A 15192-nucleotide genomic window follows, 5' to 3' on the forward strand; every position below is an offset into this window, starting at 1 on the left:
ACACACAATGTCTATGAATTCTTTGAAGAATTCTTGTGTGTACAGATTTCAAAAACTGTTGTGCCAACATAAACTCATCTTTTAACGCCATTGTACATGAACTCTGTGAAGTTTCCTTGCATAACACAACCCTCCCTGTTGGACTGTGATCACAGGTGGGTCTTTACTCACAGGGCTTATGGTTCAGTGGAAAAGATAAGATTACCCAGAAAATTACACAAACAAAAGAAAATGCACACTTGTGAACCATGCTCTCTGATGGAAAGGTGGACAACAGCAGAAGCCCATAGAACAGCAGCCTCTGGTTCCACTGATGGCCATGGTAGGGTTCCCGGAGGACCAGTGGCACAGGTTCCACCTGGGATCTTTTTGGAACTGGCAGATCTCAGGCCCTTTTCACACCTACCAGAGAAAGAACTGTATTTTATCAAATTACCCAGGTGGCTTGTGGTAGTCAACATGGGTAGACATTAATGTGCACAAGGAAGAGTATTCTGGCAAAGGTAAGAGATGAATGTCATGTCTGAAGAACTCTATGAAGACCACAATGTCTGGAAGGCAGCGGGGATGGGGAGCAGCACGGCAGAGATGTGAGGGTCTGGCGTATTCCCTCCCAAACCAACTTTGGGAGGGACTACAGTCGGAACTCTACCAGCACGCCTTTCTGGCACTAACTGGCTTTCCAAACCAACACAACAGTGAGGTACTCAGGCTTTTATAGTTGCTGAAGGGCAGATTCCTGTAATTCCAGAGAAAGAACCACCTTCTCAGCACAAGTGGCAACAGCTCTGGCTTCCCACAGCGTGAAACATCGCGGCAGGCCTGCAACACCTTAATCTGAATGCGCCTGAGGAATCACATGCATGTCTTGATGGCCCCAGATGCCCCTCATGACCAGGGTGGTCTGAGGCCTAAAGAAGCAGTGACTGTCCTCAGGGCTCTGCACAGATCTTAAGACCCCTGACAGCAAGCATCGGCCACAATGCCAGGGACCTTGGTGAAGGCTTTCATGCATGGGACTCTCAGTGGACATGACCCAGCAAGTTTGTAAAACTCAGCAGACTGCATTGTGGGAACTCTACCAAACAGACAATAGCAATAAAATGGTAGTGGTGTGGGGAGGTGGAAACTGAGAGAGAAAAAAGGAGGGAGAGGGAGAGGGAGAGGGAGAGGGAGAGAAGGAGGGAGAGGGAGGGAGAGGGAGAGGGAGAGGGAGAGGGAGAGGGAGAGAAGGAGGGAGAGGGAGAGAAGGAGGGAGAGGGAGGGGGAGGGAGAGGGAGAGCGAGAGCGAGAGCAAGAGGGAGAGAGAGATGTAAATCTTTGAGGTGGCTTGAGAATTTCCTGGATGTCTGAACATGGAAAGAACTCACCATGCCCAGCAGTCCCCTCTATTGACAAAAATGAATTCGGGGCTCATAATAAGACCAGTGGTGAGAGGGGAGAATCCTGATGCAGACTCAGTGGGAGAATTTGTACTCGATGCATCCCAGAAGCAATAAGGGCAGGAAACATCCTGATTACCACAAAGAAGATGGGATCAGTCTCTTGCAAATAAACCCAACCACAGCAAGCATTTGACTCTGAAAATGAAAATCTCCAAGGTGAAGGCAGACCAAGGTTAGGATTTAAAGCTCTTTGAGATAATTTCTTACTTTTTCATCACTTCAGGGAGCCAGGTATGCTTGTATGATACACTAAAAATAAAGAGGGAGCCCCAAACATGTCCCCCCCCCCCGAGTCAAAATTCTACATAAATAACTGAAAATGGGTTTGTCATTTTAGCAATGCCACAGGGGCTGGGAGTTTTCTAATTCTCTCAGTGGCTTTGTCTAGCTTTACAGCTGTTTTTCCAATTTCTCCAGGGAGAAAAACATTTTTCCAATAAAGACATGACCAGCTTGTTGGTCTTTTACAGGTCACAGGATCCACATAGCTCTACCATATAGAACCCCAAATGGGCAGTTCCAACAATCAAAGACTAGGATGAAAACAGTATTTTTGCCGGTGCCACAGCTCAATAGGCTAATCTTCTGTCTGCAGCGCTGGCACACTGGGTTCTAGTTCCGGTCGGGGCACCGGATTCTGTCCCGGTTGCCCCTCTTCCAGGCCAGCTCTCTGCTGTGGCCCGGGAGTGCAGTGGAGTATGGCCCAAGTGCTTGGGCCCTGCACCCACATGGGAGACCAGGATAAGCACCTGGCTCCTGCCTTCAGATCAGCGCGGTGCGCTGGCTGCAGCGCACTGGCCGCGGCGGCCATTGGAGGGTGAACCAAAGGCAAAAAGGAAGACCTTTCTCTCTGTCTCTCTCTCTCACTGTCCACTCTGCCTGTCAAAAAAAAAAAAAAAGTATTTCTTCGGGAAAGCACTGATAAGCAAACTATCAGCCTTAGAAGATTAAAAAGTGGCCTTGCATAGTCACCTGGAGGGCAAAGTGAACTAACTAGGGCAGTGAAAAGGGCAGGGCCCCCAAACCTGCTGTAACCCTTGTCTGCTCTGATGCCAAACTTCCCATGAGCACTCCATACCTCCCACAGGAGGGGCTGCTGTCCACACATTCCATGGCCAATCAATCAGCAAAGGTGGATGCATACCCAGAGCCCCCATGGCTGGGCAAAGACAGCCAAATCTATGGGGCTGGCGCTGTGGCGCAGGTTAGTCCTCCATCTGTGGTGCCAGCACCCCATACAGCACCGGTTCGAGTCCCAGCTGCTCCTCTTCTGATCCAGCTCTCTGCTATGGCCTGGGAAAGCAGTGGAGGATGGCCCAAGTCTTTGGGCTCCTGCACCCACATTGGGGACTCAGAGGAAGCTCCTGACTCCTGGCTTCAGAATGGCCCAGCTCTGGCTATTGTGGCCATCTGGGGAATGAACCAGGTAATGGAAGAACTTTCTCTCCATTTCTCCCTCTCACTGTCTGTAACTCTACCTCTCAAATAAATAAAAATCTTAAAAAACAAAAACAAACCAAAAAAAACCCAAAAAACCAAGTCTGTCTTGTTCTCATTTCCCTTTCTTTTTCTGTTTTAATGGCATAGGGTAAAAAGCTTTATTTAAAAATAATTTTTTAAAGGATTAAGTTTCATGATGGGGAATACTGTGACCATGCTTATGATTCAAAAATCTCCTTGAAAATTAATGTATCCCTTCCAGCCAGGTCATTAGGAGCAGAGTCTTTCCCAGACTTCCAAGTTCCCACCCCATCACAGTGATGCACTTTGGATACATCGGGATGGGCCGGGTATGACGTAAAAGTCAATCACACAGAACAGCTGGATACAGCCTGAAGACATTCAACAAAGTGACACAGAGAGAGCTAAACAGTCTCATCTTAACTTGAAAAACATAGTTGGCTGTAAAAATCATCTTAATTTTATCATACGTAATGACATGGAACTGGTTCTCTGCAAATCAAATATCTCAAGGCCTTCTTATCAGAGTGATGAATTCCGAGATATGAGATGAGATAAAGATCTGCTGCATCTGAGTGAAGGGGAGAACAGGGGGCAACTCTTCTCAGCTCAGGTGCACCTGCAATGCAGCCAGCCAATAATGAGGGGAAAACAGCAGTAGCTAAGACCTGATCTCCCATGTCGTAAGAACACCACGGTAAAACAAGGGGAGAAAGGGAGGCAAAATATACCAGGTTAGACTGGGGCGTCAGTGCTAAATCTGTCATTCCCAAATACATCCAGAGAAAACATGAGTTATCACCTAAATAAACCAGAAATCTGTCCTCAAAACAGCACAAGTTCAGGCCTCCAGAGTTCAATTTCGATTTATTCTCTAAGGTGAGTCCGGTAGGCTTCAGCCTGAGTGTGGGCTGCTCATTCCAATCTCCGTCCTCCTGTCCCCAGACCTCAAGATTGTAACGCCCAGGACTCCATCATGGGGCCACGCCTCACTCCTCCTCTTCCCACAGTCCTAGCCTTGGTGACCCCAGCAGCCCCATGGCTGAGACATGAACGGAAAACCATCTGCATGCTCAGAGCTCTCAACAGAATTCCGGGCAATTCCACCTCAACCCTCAGCCCCCACAGCACATCAGTGAAACAAGACAAGACCTCGCCGCCTCCTCCAAAAACCCAGGAGCCACTCCTGATTCCTCCCACTCACGGCATCCAGCCCGTAAGTCTGTCCTCTTGGCCCTACCCGCAAAAACATACCCCAAATCTGACCACTTCTCAGCACTTCCACCACTTCCACCCTAGCCCAGCCCCAAGGTCTTCCATGTGGATTACTTCAATAGCCTCCCTCCCTGCTGGTCTCCACAACTCTACTCTCACCCCCTTTCTACTCATTCTCCAGGGAGCAACCAAGTACCTGGGGAAAAAAAAAAAACAATAATAGATCATGTAAAATCCACCCCCCTGCCAACGCCCCAGTGTCTTCCCATTACAGTTAGAATGGAATTTAAATTTCTTCCTTTGCTCCCAAAATCCCATCTGGTCTGGGCCCTGCTTATCTCTCTAAATTCAGCTTGCACTGTATCAAGCTTCTCATGGTATCACGAATGAGCCAACTAAGTCTCCATACCAAGCTGGCTCCTTGCTTGGAGACCCTGCATTTAGTTGTTGCCTCTGCCTGGAAAAAATACTGTTTTAACTGCTCTCTCCTTTCATTTAGGTAGTGCCTTAAATGTTACCTCCTCATAGAGGGCTTCTATGAACACTTGATCGAACAAAGCTTTTTGCTCAACCTCAACATTCTAACTCTTTACCCTGTCCTAAGAGCAATGAACACTTCCTGAAATGATCTTTTGTAATATATTTGGCATCTCTCCATATATTTTTAAGTGTGATTTATTTGAGATACAGAGAGAGAGGTATCATCCATCTGCAGGTTCACTCCTCACATCTAATAGCCAGACTGAAGCTAAGAGCCTGGAAGTCAATCCAGGTTTCCCACGTCTGGCAGGGACCCATGTATTTGAGACATCATCTGCTGCCTCCCAAGGTGCTCTTTAGCAGGAAGCTTGAGCGGGGAGTGGAGCCAGGATTTGAACCCAGGTACTACAACATGCAATGCAGGTGACCCAAGCAGCATCATAACCACTGTGCCAAACATCTGTTCCTAGTCCCCCTTTCTTTCCCTTTCCCTTTCTCTCTCTCTCTCTCTCTCAATATATATGAATATAAAAGATTTATTCATTTGAAAGTCAGAGTTACAAAGAGGCAGAGGAAGAAACCACTGGCTGGTTTGCTCCCCAAATGGCCGCAATGGCTGGAGCTGAGCTGAAACCAGGAGTCAGGAGTTCCTTTCTGGTTTCTCTCACGGGTGCAGGGGCCCAAGGACTTGGGCCATCTTCTACTGCTTTCCCAGGCCACAGCAAAGAGCTGGTTTGGAAGTGGAGCAGCCAGGACTCAAACCAGCACCCATATGGGATGCTGGCGCCACAGGCAGTGGCATTACCCACTATGCCACAAAACCGCCTTTCAATATAATTTTTTTTAAAAAAAATTATCATTGTACACTTGTGCTCAATTCTCACAGGGGAGTCTGGCAGGACACAGAGCACTCTCCCTCTCCATTTAGGAGGTCGTCCTAAGAATGGGGTTGGTTCTTCAAGACATGAGAGGAAAAAAAGTTAGCAACGTATTCAAAGTCATAAACACAAAGTAGGTTCTCAATGAATATCTGTAAATATTTCTCTCTCTCCTCAATTACACTTTAAGCTCCAGGAAAGCAGAGGCGTTGTCATGGTCACCGCTACACTCCCATGCCAGAACAGTACTTGGGATAGCAGTACAACACAGACAAGGCCAACACCCATCTTAAAGGCAACAGAAAGCCAAGGCCATCTGAACTTGTATTTGAATAATTCAGAGCCCTACCCCCCAGCCCATTATCCAGGGCTGGGTCACTCTACAGAGGCTCCATGTTGGGTCCTCCTCATTCAGATGCCCCAGAGCTATGAGACAGCTGGCCTTGTCTTTTAAAAGCAAAGACTAGGGAAGGCAGTGTGAGTCTAGGCTTTGGTCACCAAGAGAATTCTGCATCTCATCCCCCATCTCTAGATTACCCCCAGACCTACAGAACTTGAACCAAACAAACTCACTTCCCCACTGTATCAATTTCTACACATATGGGTACACTAAGGCTATAGGGAAATGAGTCCAAAGGCAAAAGACACCCTATGTGCTCCCTAGCTCTTCCCCAAGGAGCTACAGAGATAATTCGAGGGCTTGCTCAGAGACCCAAAAAGGCATGTGTGTTTAAAAAACATATTCACTTAATCCACTCTGACAGTGAGTAGGGTTTGTATGGGCTGACAATATCAGGCTGGCTGTACTCTGTCAGGCACACCCTGCAGGTGTCTCTAGTTAAATGTGATAATCAAATTAGCTGCACAGCACAGTTAACTCCGCAACAGCAAACCGAGCTTTCTGGGTGATCTCCCCAGGTGCCTTTCTCCCATGCTAAGTGCAAACTCCAGACTTGGCGTGACAGCTAAAATTAAAGTGAAGGCTGGCAAGCAAAAGTGTTTACACACATCCAGGGGAGCTGGGGAGTGCTGGGAGCTCTTCCCATCAGGAGTACCCAGAGAAGGACAAGCTTCCTTTACAGTCAGTCAGGGGCAGAATCTTCCCCCATTGGCTTACAGCATCAAACTCGGGTTTGCTCCTATCATGTAAGAGGGAGCTTTATAAAGTTAATGGAAAATAAGATTATGAAAAGAATGTGTGAATTGCAAACATTTTTGTACCAAATAAACTTGGTACACTTCCAATTCTACTTTTCACAAACCCCATGAAGTCCCCGCACAGATCTCATGTGCTTTCTTATGCCTTCAACCTTTGCCACTCTGATGTGACAGAACTTCTTAGGATGGGTTGAGGATCCTTTAACTAAAATGCTTGAGACCAAAAGTGTTGTGGATTATGGAAGAGCTGCATACATGTAAGGAGATGCACTGGGATTGGACTCCAGGAAAACATGAAATTCATTCACATTGCATACACATCTTATATATATAAAGTAATTTTATACCATATTTGTAGTGCACCTGCATTTTGACTGTGACACATGACAAGATGTCAGATGTGGAAATGCCCTGAGTGGTATCAAGTGTTAGACTCAAAACACTTTGGATTTTCAAATATTTCAGATTAGGGACGCTCAACCTGTACTCCCAACAGAGAGCAAGTTTCACAAGGCAGGGAAAGGTCTTCAGCACACTGGTTATGCAAACCCAAAGTGAAACCTGTGGTAAGATAATAAAGTCATTGTCCCAGCATCCTTTCTGTGACTGTTCTTGCCCGACTCAGCTCCACATTTGCACAGCATAGGCAGGAGATGACGTGCGTGACCAGGACACGGGTTCGTTGGTACAAAAATGCTATCCAAGTTTAGCGGCTCCACCACAACTACCTGCTTCACCAGGCAGTCATCAACAAAGCACCTAAGGACTCCAAGCGCTCAGATGCTCAGGAAGGCTCTAAAGCTGCTTTTCCAGTTCCTAAGCAAATCAAACCCACCTGCTCCTATTTTGCTACAGTGATATACAGAGCCAGCTCCAATTATTGATGTTAATACAAAGTGGGGGGGGGGGGCAATGTTCAATGCTCCATGCTAAGCAGCAGCAGGCACATTCCTGCAAAGTTCTCTCTAAACCAAAACGTTCTATCTGAAAGCCTTCTTTCCCACTGCTTGCTGGAAAATTCCAAATGCTGTCTCAGAGGGCAAAGGAAAGACAGGCTGACCCCACCTCTTCTCTAACACTGTGGATCTCTGTCCACCGCTGAGGGATCAGAGGAAGAATACAGCTCTGGATACTGACAAAAAGCTCCGAAATGAGAATCTGGACCTAGCCAGGTGTTGATTAGGCGGAGGCAACAGAGACACCCAAGGAAGTCAGATTCAAAGAGCTGCTCGCTCTCAGACTGCTGCAGGACACTGCCGCCTTCAGGTTTGAACCCAAGTGCCTCCCTTGCTTTGCCCTGATCTCAGCCTGGCTAACACATCACGGTGTCCTGACTTAACTCTGCCTTCACCTTCTCACAGGCTCCATAACATTATCGGCTGGGTAACGCAGAAAGCAAATCTTTGTTCGGACTTTCTAGCTCTGTCCATTCATGAGCTGTTGGCTCCCTTCTTTCCTTCCTCTCTCTGTCTATTCACAGAAGGTGGAAAACATGGCAGTTTATGGACTCAGTTCAATGGTGGCAAAACCTAGAAGAGGGCACACAGAGATGAACCGGCTCCTACAAGCAGGTAGCAAAGGTGAGAGGGGATCAGGAGCTTAAGGACATTAGGATAGACTTGCTCAGTCTGCACCCCAGAAGAAAGAACCAGGCACCAAAAAACAGAAAGCCCCCATCTCTCATCACTAAGAGACCCCACAATCGTGGACGCTGATGACCTTCCACTCCTAAGAGGTTCCCATGGCTTTGTAGACCCAGAGTCAGAAAGATCGTCTTCTCTTTGTCCTTGAAAGAGACTCACACAAAGGCACCAGCAGGGCCTCATTATCTCCTCAAGCCCCAGGCAGCAGCGCCCCACAGTCATGGTGGCCTGGTGAAGCAAGGAGCCGGGCCATCTGCAGGAGCCCTCTGGGAGTTGTGCTGCTGCTGACTGGCCTCTGAGGAGCTAAGCCTATTTGATGGAGGCTAAGGCAGAGGTTGAAGAGCCTCCGTGTTTGAGAACAAACAGCAGAGGCATGAGTCCCACTGAGAACAAGGAGAGGGCCAGGTGCTCGGGTGTTTTAGTGTCCTGTCACTCTGGGGAGGTCAGCAGTAGCCCATCCAAAACCCTGTGACGAGATTCACTCCTTTGGTTCCTTGGTCCTTTTTTTCTTCCCTGATATTCTAGGCCTGCAGCCAAGTCGATCCAGTTCTCGGCCTGGAACACATTCCACTAACCTGCACTCCAGCCCCTGCATCCCTGCAAACCTGCTGATGTGTTTTGCAGCTCAGGTTAAATGGTAATGAGTGACTCCCACATCTTTAATGCATTCAAAGAACTCAGAGCCCTGACTGGGGCATGATCAGAACTGCCTATATTTATCTAGCTATTGCTCCAAATGAAAAGTATGTTAGGCATGTAAACCCATTTAGTCACCAGGGAGAAGAATCTGGCAATACCCAGGAAAACAGAAGCAACGCAAACCCTTGCAATTCCATTCCTAGGTATATGTCTTGCCAAAACTCGCACATTTGCAGAAAGAGATTTGCAAGGACATTCACCGTGGCACTGTTCTTAATGGCAAAGCTAAGAAGCAACTCCAAGCACCTCTCAATAAGGCCAAGGATAAATAATGCGTGGCACATGTATAAGGCATGTAAAACAACAAGTTAGCATTTTTCTCACAAAGATAACACTGAGTGAAAAACATAAGCTGATAAACTAGAGTATATCCTGATACCATATGTGGGAATTACCACACACACACACAAATACCAGATGTCGATAGTTGGACATAAAATAAAATCTATTTGAAAATATCAAAACATAGTTCAAAATTCACACTAAACACTAAAATTCACACTAAACACTAAAATTCACATTAATGCTTTCCCCTGCTGGGGAAAGGAAAGCAGGCAAGGCAAAGAGGATTAACATTAGCACCAAGGGGAGGGAGGAACAACTATGACAAATGTTAACCGTCACATAACTAGGTATAACAAAACATACAAATATGTAAAGGTGGGCTGTCCCTTATCCAAACTGCTTGAACCAGAAATATGAATTCTGGAACATTCGCCCATGCATAATAAGCTATTTCCCGGATGGGACTCAAGGCATAGAATTCGCTGACGTTTCACAGCCACCTTTTGCACATAGGCGGAAGGTAATTTTATACAGTCTTTTTTAGTGCACTTGAGTTTTAGTGTATCTGCATATGTTTAGTCCGACTGTGACACAACATATGAGCTCAGATGTGGAATTTCCCACCTGTGCTGTCATCATGCCAGCACTCAGAAAGTTTCAGACTTTGGATTAGGAATACTCAATGTGCATTCCGTGTGATTTTCTGTACAGCTTGCTCTGTTCCCCCCCCCCCCCCCAAATAGAAAGGAAGAGAGAAGGGAGAAATGGCATGTTTGGGGAAATCAGGAGGATTCCTGCACATTATCTTAGAGAACGTTGAAAAGCTCTACAGAGGTGGGTATTTGCCTAGCAATGAGGATGCCACCTCCCACATCAGAGTACCTGGGATCAATTCCCATTTACGGCTCCTGATTCCAGCTCCAGCTAATGTGGACCTGGGACCAAGTAGTTTGGTTCCTGCTACCTACAGGGGAGACCTGGACTGAGTTCCTAGCTCTAGGCTTCGACTTCCTGGCTGTTGTTGGGGAATGAATCTGGGAATGAACTGGTGAATGGGAGCTCTGTCTCTCTGCTTCTCAAATAAATTAATTTTGAAAAATGTCCTTAGTAGTACGTCCCAGGCTTTAGTGTAGATAAAAATTACTTGGGAGCTTGTTAAAAACAGAAATCCCTGCACCCCATTATGACTCAAAATATCTTAAATAGGGCCTAGGGATCTTTTTGTACAAAAAACCAAGCATTCCTAGTATGGCCATTAAGCCTTCATTAAAAGTATTGAGAAACATTTTTTTTTTTTTAAAAAGCCTAGAGCAAATGAAAAATTTAATTTTAACCTAAAAGTCTGTTCCTCCTTATTCATAAGTGGATGGCCAAAGGTGACGCTTAAAATTCTGTATTTTAGGCCGGCGCCGTGGCTCAACAGGCTAATCCTCCGCCTTGCGGCGCCGGCACACCGGGTTCTAGTCCCGGTCGGGGCACCGATCCTGTCCCGGTTGCCCCTCTTCCAGGCCAGCTCTCTGCTGTGGCTAGGGAGTGCAGTGGAGGATGGCCCAAGTCCTTGGGCCCTGCACCCCATGGGAGACCAGGAGAAGTACCTGGCTCCTGCCATCGGATCAGCGCGGTGCGCCGGCCGCAGCGCGCTACCGCGGCGGCCATTGGAGGGTGAACCAACGGCAAAAGGAAGACCTTTCTCTCTGTCTCTCTCTCTCACTGTCCACTCTGCCTGTCAAAAAAAAAAAAAAAAAAAAAATTCTGTATTTTGATGATGGATGATAAACCACAATCATTGTATACACACTGTTTACTTACATAGTTCTGTAAGATGCTGCCCTGTCACATGGCAATGATTTTCACATACAATACAAATATTACAAACACACTTGTTAAAATCACGACAACTCTTGTTGTGGTAACAACTTGAATGGGACAACCTGACTGTTAAAACAGCTAAGACGGACTCTACCTCTGAGTTCCAAGGACACCTAACTCACACCTTGGTACCCTGACATGCTTCTGCTTCTGTCTGCACTGTATATTCCCAACTCCTTATAGGGAGGGTCTCCACATTCACCTCTGATCATCAGTGTTGAGCACGGTGTGCGTGGCACGCTTAGGTATCTGATCAGTAGAGCTGCTGAATGAGCTAGCACATCTGAATACTGAAGGAAAAAGGAGGAGTGATTGGCAGGTGTTTCCTCTAATGGACTATAAAATAAAATCTTTAGTCTTTGCTGTCCATATGGGTTCTCTTTGCAGCTTCTTAAACTGCCACTGTTGTGTAAAGGCTGTCACAGATAATATGTAAATAAAGGAGTGTGGCCTTGTTGCAAAAACACTTTATGAACACAGAGATTTGAATTTCATGTATTTTTCATGTATCATGAATTACAATGCTTCCTTTGATTTTGTTCAATTATTCTAAGATGTAAACAATCATTCTTAGCTTGACGGTCATACAAAAACAGGCAGCAGGGCGTTCCAACCCTGGCCCAGCAGATGTGGGCAGAGAGAGAGGTATATGGGAAAAGCTGGGGATACCAGACCCCTACAGTAGACCACGCAGGGATAAGAAGAGAATTTGTGATAGATAAGAAGTCAGTGGACCTCACAACTCCGGCAAACAGGACACAGAGAACCAAGAAACAAAGAAGAACCAGAGAAACAAACAAATGTACTTAGACTATTTTTTGTTTTATTTTAAATGAGTTCTACATGGTAGTAAAGCTCACACTTAATAACTAATGCTTAAGTAAATTAGAACAGAATTGGAATAGTTACATCTTTTGTACTACTTGTTAAGATGAAAAAAGTCCATAGGCAACAATGTTTCCAAGTGAAAAGGTTTCCCCATCCTTTCTGGCAGTGCTAAAATGTATTCTTTTCCTATGCTGCTCTCTCTCAGGTAGAAGCTAAAAAAGCAGAGGTGCAGACAAAAGATAGGAGGCCAAGGCAGACAGAGATCCTGTCTCAGAACAACGGAGGACTGACATCCTGCTGTGTGCTTGCCACTGCTGCTGCATAGCATCATAGATGTCTTGCAGGTTAAGAGGGGCTCTAAGTCATAGCCTGCTCCTCCCATTAAAATGATAACTTCTTAAATAGCACATGTGGTTGTTTTATAAAAATTCAAAAACAAGGAAGCCAAGAGAAGAAAACCCAAGTCGGGATATCAGTGACTGTCCTTCGAGACTATTTTCCCTGAATGCATTCTGTGTGTGTGCATATGTGTGTGTGCACTTTTAAAATAACGCAAAAACAATCCCTCTCACTTTGTAAATTAGGAAGCCAAAGGCCTGGTAAACTAGCTCGGGATTGTACATAAAATGCATCTGTAAAAATGCAGAATGAGAACCCTCTTCTTCTGCTGGGTCAATGTTTTCTTACCTAATTAGCCTCCCAACTAAGTCAGTTCTTTGTCCATAGCAGGTGCTCTATAAACCAACACATGTTGACACGAGTGATGCCAGATTAGTGGTCCTGTTTCTCTTGCTCAGTGCATCTCTGTCCAAGTCGGCTTATCAGAGATCCTCCAGATCAGCAATAACGCAGGACAGCACAGCTTACAATGCCTGCCACATCCCAAAGAGCACAGGGCACAATCCCAGCATCCTGTCACAGTAACTGGCAAGCAGCTTCCAATTTTAGCTGCCAAGGGTGCTTCACTTTGGCTTTATTTTAAAATGAAGCACATTTCTGGCTGTGCTACAGAGTCAATTATTAGGAATTCATTTTTGGACTCCTCCTACTCCAGGAGCAGAAAGCGTGAAGACATTTGCATAAGGTCTGCCCTAAGTTTCAACTGAGACAGGTCAGACCTAACCATGACTGCAACAATTGCAGCTGTATCTATTCAAGTCAACAGTCACAGCCTCTTAATGCTGGGACAAGAGGGCCATAAGCTCTGCTTCTGCCAGGGTTCTGTACTTCAATACCCAGCAGGCCAGGGCCAAGGACAGGTTCATCACCTAGGGATCGACGCTTCTAAGCGGGTGGCATGCCAAGCACTCCACATAAATGGCAGTTCTGCTGGGAAGGGAAGTGTAAGCCTCAAGGTAGCAAAATGGCAAGATTATCTTTCAGTACAGAGAACGAGAAAGGGGATCAGCCAGCAAGGCTGGGAGGCACATTTGGGGGTTAGTGAGCTAAGCTAGCACCTTTACTCCATCAAACACCACTGGAGATGACGCTGGACCCAGGGCACGCTGGAAGATACAGGGTGAAGGGTAGCCAGGCTTCTGTGAAGTACAAGTTCAGGCAAAAACGGAACCAAGCTTTCTGGGAACACACCTGTATAACCAGCCAGTGGAGAACTCTCTGAATGCTATGTTCGCTGTTTTATATTTAGTATTAAGAACGCCCATAAAAGGCCGGCGCCACGGCTCACTAGGCTAATCCTCCGCCTTGCGGTGCCAGCACACCGGGTTCTAGTCCCGGTTGGGGCGCCGGATTCAATCCCAGTTGCCCCTCTTCCAGGCCAGCTCTCTGCTGTGGCCCGGGAGTGCAGTGGAGGATGGCCCAAGTGCTTGGGCCCTGCACCCACATGGGAGACCAGGAGAAGCACCTGGCTCCTGCCTTCGGATCAGCGCGGTGCGCCAGCTGCAGCAGCCATTGGAGGGTGAACCAACGGCAAAAGGAAGACCTTTCTCTCTGTCTCTCTCACTGTCCACTCTGCCTGTCAAAAAAAAAAAAAAGAACGCCCATAAATTGTTGCATCATAGCATTACCTAAGCACTTCTAAGACAGACTGTAGATGTAATACTTATTTCCCAGCCTCAACCTTCTAATATGGAATAGGGATTCCCTAAGGCAAATAATCAGATTTCAGCAGAGACAACTCCCGTAAATGCCTGGTGTTCAACCACCCAGCATTCTGTGAGTAACGGTCTCCAATGTTTCTTTACACTCGAATGCCCCTCTCCCATTGTCCTGCCACAGAAGTGAGTGCACTACCCAAGCCACTGTGCTAGGCACACTAACCTGCAGAGAGTCGGAGGTGAGATCCTGCAAAGGTAAAGTGCCAAAAGTGCTACTCCTCAGGTCCCTGGACACGTCCCACCCTTCCACTCATTCATTCCAGAGCTATCTGCTGAGTGCTTCCTCGTGTATACAAAGCACTGTCCTAGGTGTTAGGTATCCAGTGGTGTGGAGCAGGCAGAAATTTCCAACCCCATGGGGCTTATAGTATTTCAGACAGAAGAAAACAACAAAAACAAATTAGTCGTACACATAGTATGCTAGGTGGAGACATGTGTTACGGAAAACATTAAGCAAAGCTGGCAGGGAGGCAGGACAGGAGCTGGGAGGTGCAAGCTGAAAACAATCAAAGAAGACCGTACCGGGCAAAGGTGAGGGTGGAAGGAGGGGGAGGCGAGGCTGATCCTCGAAGGCCCGAGTCGCGCTGCACAGCGAACCAGGCTGAGAAGGAACAGTCAGGGAGGCTGCAGGAAAAGCAGGACAGCGCGATGTTTTCAAAGCCAAGTGAAGAAAGCATTTCAAAGAAGAAGGAGTGCGAGGCTGTGTTCAACCCTTGCTAAGGGCTGAGGAAAGGAAGTCTGAAACTGATTTAGCTACGTAAGGTCATGTGCAACGCTGGCAGGAGTTTTCAAATTTTCTTGAACCTGCACAGGTTCGAGAGAGAGTGAACAGGAAGAGATGATTTGAGGACAGAAAGCAGAGACAACCGCTTGAGAAGTTCTACTGAGAAGGGCACGGGAAAATGGATACACCTGGGAAGGGCTGTGGCACTGAGAACGGCTCCTTGTAGTTCAACCCCATCCTGCACCTCAATCCGCGAGGGTTTCAGAAATTACAATGTGCATTTGTGCTGGCAGCAAAGATTCAACAGAGCAGAAAGGTTAATTTGCGCAAGAAAGAGAGGGGACAACTGCTGATGCCACACCCCAATGGAGGCAGCTGAGAATGCATGGG

At 46.8% G+C, this 15192-nt stretch overlaps 1 protein-coding gene and 1 non-coding gene across 2 annotated transcripts in view; one reads left to right on the plus strand and one right to left on the minus strand.

The window, feature by feature from the left end:
- ARHGAP26 (Rho GTPase activating protein 26) overlaps positions 1 to 15192 on the minus strand; it is a 440213-nt gene that overhangs the window by 138928 nt on the left and 286093 nt on the right. The window lies entirely within an intron of this gene.
- On the plus strand, positions 5440 to 5578 carry LOC133758971 (small Cajal body-specific RNA 11). Its single transcript, XR_009865866.1, has one exon. It is a non-coding gene; the product is annotated as a small Cajal body-specific RNA 11 (non-coding RNA).

Source organism: Lepus europaeus, chromosome 4 (assembly GCF_033115175.1).
Source record: "Lepus europaeus isolate LE1 chromosome 4, mLepTim1.pri, whole genome shotgun sequence".
In the NCBI taxonomy this organism is placed as follows: Eukaryota; Metazoa; Chordata; class Mammalia; order Lagomorpha; family Leporidae; genus Lepus; species Lepus europaeus.